The sequence below is a fragment of the Eptatretus burgeri genome, chromosome 8 (genome assembly GCF_056783735.1).
Source record: "Eptatretus burgeri isolate ZD-2024b chromosome 8, Ebu_testis_v1, whole genome shotgun sequence".
NCBI classification, from domain to species: Eukaryota; Metazoa; Chordata; class Myxini; order Myxiniformes; family Myxinidae; genus Eptatretus; species Eptatretus burgeri.
The window spans coordinates 32,767,079-32,778,106 of NC_140968.1; positions in this window are offsets into that span (position 1 = coordinate 32,767,079).

Here is an 11,028-nt window from a genome sequence, read left to right on the forward strand (position 1 = left end):
ATGACATTTATTCCCTCTAAACAACGGGTTTGGGCCTAACTACACATATACTTACAGAGATATCTCACCTAAGGGACCTGAATAGTGGTTTGCGAATTTCGTCAACCACAACAATATGTTAGTCAGCTTGTATGTTTTTTTTTTGTTTGTTTGTTTGTTTGTCTGTAATCATGTATAAAAAATTCTGCAGAGCACAGTTATCATCGGAAATTTTTGTAACTTAGCATATCAGAGGCCTATAGAGGTCCCTTTCAGCGCATAACATTTTGAAGGTCAAAGGTCAAGGTCACTTTGTCGCAAATCAGGGGAGTCGACAAAACCCTTATTTTTTGAGTAATTTTGATCGGATCGTCTTCAAACTTCATGAGAATATAGTTCATGGTCTGGCGCTCAGCTGATTAATTTTTGGTGGCGATTGGCCTTGACCTTCATGGTTAGCGCCTAAGGTCAAACATATTTGACCCCAAGGTCAAATTTTCAAGTTTTAGGAACCATATCCTGTAGTACCTCAAATTGAACACCTCGATGAGTGCTTTCTAGATATGTCAAGCTTGAGACATTATGACGTCATTTGGTGACGTTATGAGGAAAAAGCATATTTTTCATGGTTACTCTGTAGAACGATTCTCATCGGAATCTCTCGTAGGCAGATATTCCTCAAGGAGTCGCTCCTGGTGGATAGCAGCTCTGTTCACCTCAGTGTGACCTTAAAGAAGTCACACGTGGTCACCTTTTGGCAAGATACGGGTCACGCTGCGGGTGACATTGGTTTATTTTTATTTTATTATTATTATTTTTTTTCGAAGTGATTCTTCACCATTGAGAGATCGGACCAAAAACGATATATCGCATTCAGGTTTCAAAAAGTTGTGGGCGGGTTATGACAAAACTGGGTGGATGAGTTTGGTAGGTGACAAGAACAAACCGATTCGATTTTGGTTAAGGTCAGGATCCAGATCCTCCCTATCAGTGGGATACAAATTGTAAACTGTTCAATCTGGTGGATGGATGTGCTCCACCATGTGTCGTTCCAGTTTTGTATGATTTTCGCATGTGCATACATACATATGCACATACACATATTCATATACATTAGCATCACATCTTTTGACATTATTCCATCATAATCCCACAACAAAAGTAAAATGTCAAAAGATGCCGGGATGGTAATCCATAAGAGGATTGTGGCATCGTAATGTGGCATCATTCCCACCTTGTTTGGTTGTTTCTTTTTTTTGAGATTTCATCTCTCTGTTTTTACTTTTTTTAAATATCTAATAGAGTCGGACAACGCCTTTTCTTGGCATTTGCACAATCTTCAAAGGTTTGATAGTATTTCCTTCCAGTGCCTGGAAGCAATTTTGTGATCGCATCTCAAAGATCATCTCAGCCTTGCTCCGTCTGAAGGTGTGCTTACAGGATGCTTGTCTGACTGGAAGGTGCTGTTTTGGTCTAGAGATATTCTTAATGTTTTCGTCCATTCCGACATGCATCAAGTCTGTTGCACTCGAGTCGGTCTGGAATGGATTCTTTCTGACTCTAAAGTATAAACCCAATTCAAATAAAAACATTTCATTCACCAGAAACTCAAGCCTTAAACATGAATATCAAACCAATAACTGTTGATCGGTGATGAAAATAATATTTACAAAGATGAGCATTTAGCTCTTCCGTGAGCCTCGATTTTTTTTTTTTTAAGGAAAAAAAAAAACGTTTTCTATTTGTTTGCGATGAATGAGATTATTTTATAAGTCGATGCACTTGAAACCTGGGATTCTAAACATGCGCCCCATTGGACGCATTCAGGACAATCAGAGCCACCTGTGTTGCGTTTCTCTATCAGAAAAACATGAAATATTGTATTGAGCTTATTACCTCCACCACCGCAGGTGAAGGAGGTTATGTTTTCAACCCTTTCTGTCTGTTTGTTTGTTTGTTTGTCTATCTGTGTGCAGGATATCTCAAAGTTGTGGACGGATATGGACAAAATTTTGTGTGACGAGGACGAACTGATTAGATTTTGGGGGAAGATCCAGATCCGGATGCGGCGAGTTGAATTTTTTCAAAGTGACTCTTCACCATTGAGAGATCGGACTAACAATGATATATATATAGCATGATATCTTAAAACGTTGTGGACGGATTTGAATGAAACTTGGTGGACATATTTGGTATGTGACAAGAAAGAAATGATTCAATTTTGGTGAAGATCCGGATCCGGATCCGGATATATTTTTTTATTTTTACGTGATTCTTCGCCATTGAGAGATGGTGCTAAACCGATCGAGAGCACGATATCTCAAAAAGTTGTGAACAGGTTGGGTATATGGCAAGGACCAATTGATTAGATTTTGGTGATGATCTGCATCTCAATTTTTTTTTTTAATTGTTTAATTATATAAGTGATTCTTCACCATTGAGAGATCGGGCCGAAAATGATACAGTACTGTAGAGCATGATATATCAAAAATGTATTGGGCCGATATGTTCTCGTGGATCAGTCATTACGTGGTGGAGGTATGTGCTCGACCGAGTGCCCTTGTAGTTGGTGTCTGCCATATTGTCTAGTGTACATCGTGGTTCCGTAAATCTTGGGTTTCGGGATATTTGTTAAATTTTTCTGACTCAGAATGTCCCACTGAAGAAGAAAATCTTTGGTGCCAATTTTTTAGAGCTATTTTACTCCGTTTTTTTTCAGGTATATACATCAGAACATATAATTGACCGATTCAGCAAAATTTTTGACATGTTTTTTTTTTTTTAATATCTTTGATGAACCACGTCATGTTGCACCTCAAAATGATCGGTGTGGACCATGGTATACAATGAAAATGTCAGAATTTATACATACCATAGTTTAATTAAATGGTACCGTAAAATCCAAGATGGCCACCTCGAAATCATGAAATTCAACTTACTGGCAAATATGCAAAATTAGTGAAGACAACAACACAGTCTATTTGTTGTAATAAATTACAGTTGTTGATCATGAGGAATCCCATTTCAGAAGAGTTATTTGATTGGATATCTTTAAATACAACTTTGCAGACAATTAATAAATAAATTAATTAATGAATTATTATATTACTATTTGCTGATTATACTTTTTTTTTTTTTTAGAAAATAGACAACATTGCAGCTATATAAACTATATAATAATTCCCTTACAATAATTTTGTGCATAAGATTCACAATTTTCTTCATCTTTCAGAGAGTGGATGGCATCGCAGTTATATTAATCATAATACTCATGCATAAATCACACAGTCATGCCAATACAATCATTATGTGCATTTGGTTAGCAAGTTTGCTTTACCTTTCTTGCTTCTGTTTATTTCAGATGTACTCACATATGCTGTACCAGACCACTAATCATAAAAATTGAGGTATCTCTCTGAAATCAAAATAGACAAACCTCATTCCAAGCATCGTCGTGTAACTTCAGAGACAAACTATGCAATATGTCTGAAGTGTCAAGTTCCAGGTGGACAACTGGTTGCCAATCCCACCTCATATGACAAGTTCCTGGACAGTGTTCATGAGTGTGCAGGTTATGGTGATCCTGGTTATCTACCATTGAGCAGCAGACTCCGGGATGTTCATGCATCAGATCTTCAATCATATGGGGCGTCTTGGCACAGGGGGTGCTTTCAAGAGACTGTGCATAAGCTCAAAATTGATCGTGCGAAGATGCGATTTCAGAAAAGTACAGCCACCAAAGATTCTGCCATTCTGCTGTCATCTCCAGTAGGCCGTCCGTCATCTTCCCAAGCATCAAAATGTGATGATAACTCACTGTGTTCAGATGCCACAACAGGGACGAAGCCATTCACCCAATCATCATCAGTCTCACATAACAAGATGCAATGTATATTCTGTAGTGGAGATGGAACGACAAAACAATTGCATGAAGTGTGTTCCTTTGACGTTGGAAAAAAATTATACGCCACTGTCCAAATCAGTGATAATGATGAATGGAAGGTTTGATTACAAGCCACATCACCAAATGACGCTCGGGCCATCGATGTAAAATATCATCTCCCCTGCTACATGAAACATGTACAGCATCAACCACAGCAACAAACGTTGAATCCTCACCAAGTGGATCAGAACCAAAGGACAATTCCTTCCGACATCGAGTTCTTCAATGTATTGAAAAATGTACTTAACTCTGGCAACATTGTTTCAATGAATGATGTCACCAACACCTACATTGGCATCCGCAGAATGCATGGAGAGGTAGGAGGAAAATTGATTCGGAATAAACATGTTAAAGATCTGATCAAGACACACCTTGAAAATGTTGAATTCTCACGTCCCAGTGCGAGACAATCAGAAATGTTATGCTCCAAGACTACGAAAGATTCTGCCATCAGAAAGGAAATTGACTCCCGAAGTATGGAACAGAACATGAAAAGCATTTTTGAATGTGCGAATACTCTTCGAAAGGACATTTGGTCAGTATGAATTTTCAAGTGTAGCTCGTTCATTATTTGCAGCAGATGGTACTCTGCTACCATGTAACAACAAGTACAAGCTTATGGAAGAGTTGGAAAAATCGGCGATCAATGACCAAGAATGTGGAACCCATTGTAGGTGGACAGCGAACGGTCATTATTGATGCGATGGCAATCATACAACCAATTGGATCCAAGGATACAGCATCCTGTAAGATTCTGGCCACCAACATGACTCAGTGGTTGAGCAAATATGTACAAACTCAGCAGGCTGTGCACATGGTACTTGATCACTACGATTTACCAATTTCCTTGAAACAGCAAGCTAGGGAATGGCGAATGACAAGTACACAAACAGGTAAAGGTAAATCATACATATGCACAGATGCCACACCGATACGAACAACCTTCAAGCAATTTATGGCAAGCATCAAGACGAAGGATAGTTTGACTGACTATTTGGCCAATAAGATCCTGGATCACTACAAAACGCACGACAATGGAATGGAAGTAGTTGTGTCAACATGACAACGGAAGTAGTTGTGTCAACACAACGTGGAACACGGTCAAATCATGGGAATGTTGATTACCTGTCAAGTACACAAGAAGAAGCCGACACACTATTGCTAGTACAGGCGCAGAAGTCCAGATCATATCTCAAGACACGGATGTACTGTTGCTCGCCTTGCGAAGATATCCACAATTGGGACATAATCCTTCCTTCGTCACAGGTGTAGGTGATAAAAGGCGCACCATCTTCCTCAAACCAATCTATGATTCGATTGGTGACCGCCTAGCTGCTGCCCTGCCAGGCTTCCATGCCTTTACAGGGTGTGATACGACAGGTCACTAAACTGGGAAAGGGAAAAAAGGCTGCTGGAAGGCTCTTAAACAATCCTCAGTTAATGTCATAGAAGCCTTCATACAGCTTGGATCAAACCGCACAATTTCTCCAGAGATGGAGTTAGCACTGGAACAATTTGTGTGTCAACTATACCGACCTGGCACAGAGCTTTGTGAACTTTCATCACTTCGATGGCACATGTTCAAGAAGTCATTTGCAGAATCCGAGAAATTGCCACCTACAAAAGGAGCACTGGAACAACACATCAAGCGAGCTCATTATCAGGCTATGGTGTGGTACCATGATGAAATAGCCAAACCCAAACGACCAGAACCATCAGAATATGGTTGGACATTAGAGAACAACCTATACAGGCCAGTGATAACCCATCTACCACCTGCACCAAAGGCTGTGCTGGAACTTGTGAGGTGCAAATGTGTCAAACAAATGTGCAGAACGGCACGTTGTTCCTGCAAGCGAGCAAATGTTGTATGTACAAAGATGTGCATTTGTGAGGCATCTGATAACATCTGTGAGAACACTCAACACTCAGCAGCCTCTGATTCAGATGACAGTGATGATGAACTATAATGATGAACTCCGATATAATATAAAACTAGCATAACCCACGCTCTGCGTGACATGTTGGGGTGGGTGTGTTTGAGAAAGGAACTAATATAGAGAATCAGTAGTAATTTTACTTTAATGCAGTAAGTGGAATACGATTTCACCGTTTCAGAACCATTTTATTTACTTTTTTTGTACCATGCACCTCTTATGGTCTTTGAGATGATGTAAGCCGAATATCACGTTACTCGAGCGCAGAACAAAGTCGAAGATAGCGCGACATGATACCACAAACTCGGAAATAATATATAAGATACAACACTTAAGTTGGCCAAGCGGCATGCACCAATTTTGTTCAATAAATTTGAAAATACACTATATTTTCCATATTTTAAAATATATAACAATTTATATAAGATAAGTAGCATGATAATTTCCTGCCCAAATTACTCTGTACATCTCACCGGTCATTTTAAGGTGCTATATGACGTACTTATAATTAAGTTTTGAAAAAATAAATTTTTGTTATAACACGATCACGGTCATCTCATATTTTCTGGAAAAAATCACACTAAACATGCATAAAAAAATTGGCACCAAGATTTTTCAATATCAATATACTCGTGTAGTCAGAAAAAAAACCTTACAACATAAATTAACATAATTTGCAAACATGACAATGTATCTCAACATATGCCCCTGCATTATCTGGGATTATGTCCTCATTGCTAAAAGAAGAGATTTGGTTGTCCAAGGAGTATTTTGTGGTTTGTGTGTCACTGCAGGGGGGCCGAAGGCGAACGTGCGGCCAGACGGACGGTAACGAGTGGGTATATATAGCAGTTCTTTTTTTTACTGAAATAAAAATATACCAGTATATATAACTGAATATACTATAACTATAATATACCGTGGTGCCCCCAGAATCCGAACGCCCCATTGTTTGAACAAATTGGAATCCGAACAATTTTTTCGAGAAAATTTTGCCCTAAAAACCAAATACATTTTTAAAAACCGAACACAACGTGGGGTTCATGTTTGTTCACGTGTCTCCCCAACCTATTCGAGCCGCATCTTCGCGCTTTGTTCATTCAGTTTGTCTGTGGAAGTCCTCGTGAAAGCATCTCTTGTGTGTCGATCGATACTTTTGGCCTCAGTCACATTTGCTCTACGGCGAGGATACGGTGGCCGTACACCCTCTGAATTGACAGAAACGTGCGGTGGCCGCAGAGAAAATGAGGTGGCCTCAGGGTGGCCCTACGCTGTTTGGCTATATTTTACAGGTCGTAAGGTCGCCGTGGAATTATAACGCGGAGTTATAACTTTTTTCATTTCTACGTTCGCCGTAGCAATTCGACAAGCCGAAACAAAAGAACTGGTAAAAAAAAAAAAACAACAAAAAAAAATTAACCCATTCGTTACCGTCCGTCTGGCCGCACGTTTGGCTTCGGGCCCCCTGCGGTCGCCTTGCGGTCGCCTTGCGTCTGCCTTAAAAATTCTATGGCCGCCACAGGAACGCCTTAAGGTCACCGTGCGACATCAAATAAAAGACCGTACGGCAACCCCACGTTTTCGGTCTCCACAATTTCTAAATACGCCGTGCGTCTACCCGAAAAATAAAAACATATGTGACTGCTACATTGTGTGACCGTGGAAATACTGCGGCCGCTTTATAATTGCGAGTGCCCGTACATTTTGTAGACCCTCCGGCCGCCGAGCCAAATGTGACTTAGGCCTTACCTTGTGTTTTCACCTTGATTTGTGCTGGTTTTTTTTTTTTACTCATCTTGTGTTTTAATTAATAACAAAAGAGCAATCCGATCACGTGGTGTGACGGACTGTCAGGCAAGGATTGAATTTCACAGCAAAACCAGTTGTAATTTGGAATATCCATGATTACGTCAGCCCGATGCATTTGATGAAAGTGATTGTGGTTCTGCGGGCATCATGTTTGATGAGCTGCCCTGGGGGCAGCGCTCTCGCAGAGTGCGCAAGCGATCGGAACCCAGGCCGGAGCCCGAGCCTGTGTGGACCTTTGGATGTGGTGATTGTACCAGTTTACATACAATACACCGCCACTGAAGGTCATTTATTTTACCTTAAACATGGGGAATTTCAGTTTAAAGTGTCTTGAAAGTGGGTTTTCTTTGGGTCCACGAACGGATTAATTCACTCCATTATTTCTTATTGGGAAAATGTTTTTTGAATCTGAACTTTTTACAATCCGAACAGCCTCCTGGAACGAATTAAATTGGGATTCTGGGGGCACCACTGTGTATAGGTAAATACCTATACTCCAATCTCTGGCGGTAGCACACGGTGGACGCACGGTCGACGCATACTGCCACGGAGGCCATACGTAGGTGCACGGCGGGCGTAGGGGAACTGTGCGTCAACCCTGCGTTGCCCACAGGTAGTCACACAGACCGCAAGGCCACCGTATGGCGACCGTGGAAATAGTGCGGCCACCGTATGGCGACGGTGGAAATAGTTCGGCTACCGTACGGCGACCGTGGAAATAGTGCGGCCACCGTATGGCGACGGTGGAAATAGTTCGGCCACTGTACGGCGACCATGGAAATAGTACGGCCACCGTATGGCGACGGTGGAAATAGTTCGGCCACCGTACGGCGACCATGGAAATAGTGCGGCCACTGTATGGCGACGGTGGAAATAGTTCGGCCACCGTACGGCGACTGTGGAAATAGTGCGGCCACCGTATGGCGACGGTGGAAATAGTTTGGCCACCGTACGGCGACCGTGGAAATAGTGCGGCCACCGTACGGCGACCGTGGAAATAGTGCGGCCACCGTACGGTGACCGTGGAAATAGTGCGGCCACCGTACGGCGACCGTGGAAATAGTGCGGCCACCGTACGGCGACCGTAGAAATAGTGCGGCCACCGTACAGCGACCGTGGAAATAGTGTGGCCGCCGTAATTTTTTGGGGGTTGGGAAAATTCATTTTTCATTGAGAAGAGCTTACGGCAGCCGCACGAATAACGCAAGCCCACCGTACGCCCTACGTACGGTCGACGTGGAACACATCGACGTCAAAGCTTGGCTTGTCGAATTGCTACGGCAAACATAGAAATGAAAAAAAGTTATAACTCCGCGTTATAATTCCACGGCGCCCCTACGGCCTGTAAAATATAGCCATACGGCGTAGGGCCACCCTGAGGCCACCTCAGTTTCTCTGCGGCCACCGCACGTTTCTGTCAATTCAGAGGGCGTATGGCCGCCGTATCCTCGCCGTAGAGCAAATGTGACCTTGGCCTGAGGTACTGGGGAGGATTCTGGACAGGGAGATAGGAAGAGTGTGGAGATGATCGGCGAAGAGCAACGGCGGTTTAGAAAGGGTAGAGGGAAGATGGATGGGATGTTCATGCTGAGAAAGCTGGTGGAGAAGAGGTTGGAGGTAAAAGGTGAAATGGCATTGGGATTTGTGGACCTGGAGAAGGCCGATGACACTGTCCTGAGAGAAATGGTGATGGCAACACTGAGATGGTTTGGAGTGGCGGAAGCAGAGGTTAGGTTGGTGGAAGGGATGTATTTGGCAAAAAAAAAGGAAGAGTTTTGATTGGTCCTAGGATGTTGGAGGAGTTCAGCATGAACATCGATTTGAGGCAGGGAAGCTGTCGCAGCCATTTATCAAGGTGATGGAGCTGGTAAGCAGGAGGGTGAATATGAAAGGTATTCTGGGGAGGATATTGCATGTGGACAATCTGGCTGTTGTGGTGGAGAGTAAGCTGGAGATGCAGGAGGTACTGGGGGAGTGGAAGAAGGCATTCAGAAAGCATGGACTGACGATGAGTATGGAGAAGACCTGAGCGGTGTGGGTTGAGCAGCAGAGAAAAGAAATGAACATCAGGTTGGAGGGAAAGAAGATCAGACAGGGAACTAGGTTTGAGTACCCGTGAGGAACAGTGACCAGTGATGGTAAGCCGAAGGCACAGGTTTGGAAGAGGATTTAGATGGGTGCAAATATGTCAAAACATCGAGCGGTCAAAAAGCTAAACCGCATCTCATACCCTCTCCAATTCAACATCCGTCAACATCGTCAACACCACCATCTTCGTCAAGGTCATCTGACACAGATGATCCCCCTCCTCTACAACTCCTCCACCTCCTTCCCCTCAACACTTCCAGAAACAAGACATCAGCAGCAGCAGGTAACGTAGTGTTAACATCCCCTTTCTTTAATTTTTTTTCTGTTTTTAGTTGTTAGAATTTATTAAATGCAACAGTATGTGGTCATGTTTTCACAATTTTTCATTGTTTATATCTTTAAAATTGCAATCTAAATCAAATAAACCACTGTAACAGTAAGAATAGGACAATAAAAACGAGGATTGACGCAGCGCTCCCTCGAACCTCCACCCATTCGATTATTTATAATGGGGGAAATTAGTTTTAATTTACACGTTATTCATTTGCACGAATATCTTCAAGAACGCAACCACGACGTAAATCAAGAGGTCCCTGTATATTATGCATACAATGAGGAGTGCTTTGACCGTGCATGCATAAAATGACATCGAATCGTAATAAAAATCAAAATCTTCATGGCCTTAAAAATAACAACAATGAATAAGAAATGGTTTCATTGCGATTAGTATCGAGAGAGCCCTAAGACAGACAACATTTTGGTCATGAAATAAGCGGCATGGTTCAAAATATCCATTCTTTAGATGCTCAAACAAAAAGGTTAGAAATAAAAAAAATTAATTCATCTATTTCTATAATGCCTTGTTGTCTCGCTCTTGTGTTGTTACAGTGAGGTCGATTTTTATGTTGTCCATTTTTGTTGGTTTCCCTTGTACGAATGTGCACTTGACACACTTATCTCGGATAAATTCCATCTTGATGTCTTCGGAGTACCGTTTCACTAATTCCAGTTGTTGGGCCAATTTTTAATCATTTCGTGCGAAGACGTTAAAATCCTCCATGTACAGTAAATATGTCTGTCACCTTTCCTCTTTCTTTGAACGTTTTTTTTTTTTTTTTAATTGGATGTTGGTGTGTATCCGTGTCCTTGCTCATTAATGAGGCTGCTCAGTGAGTCCAGAGCCGGGCAAAAAACAGGAGGGGTGAAAGGGTGCCACCCTTGAAAATGCCATGATGTGTCTTCACTCCTGGTATTTTGATCTTTCCTTCCAAG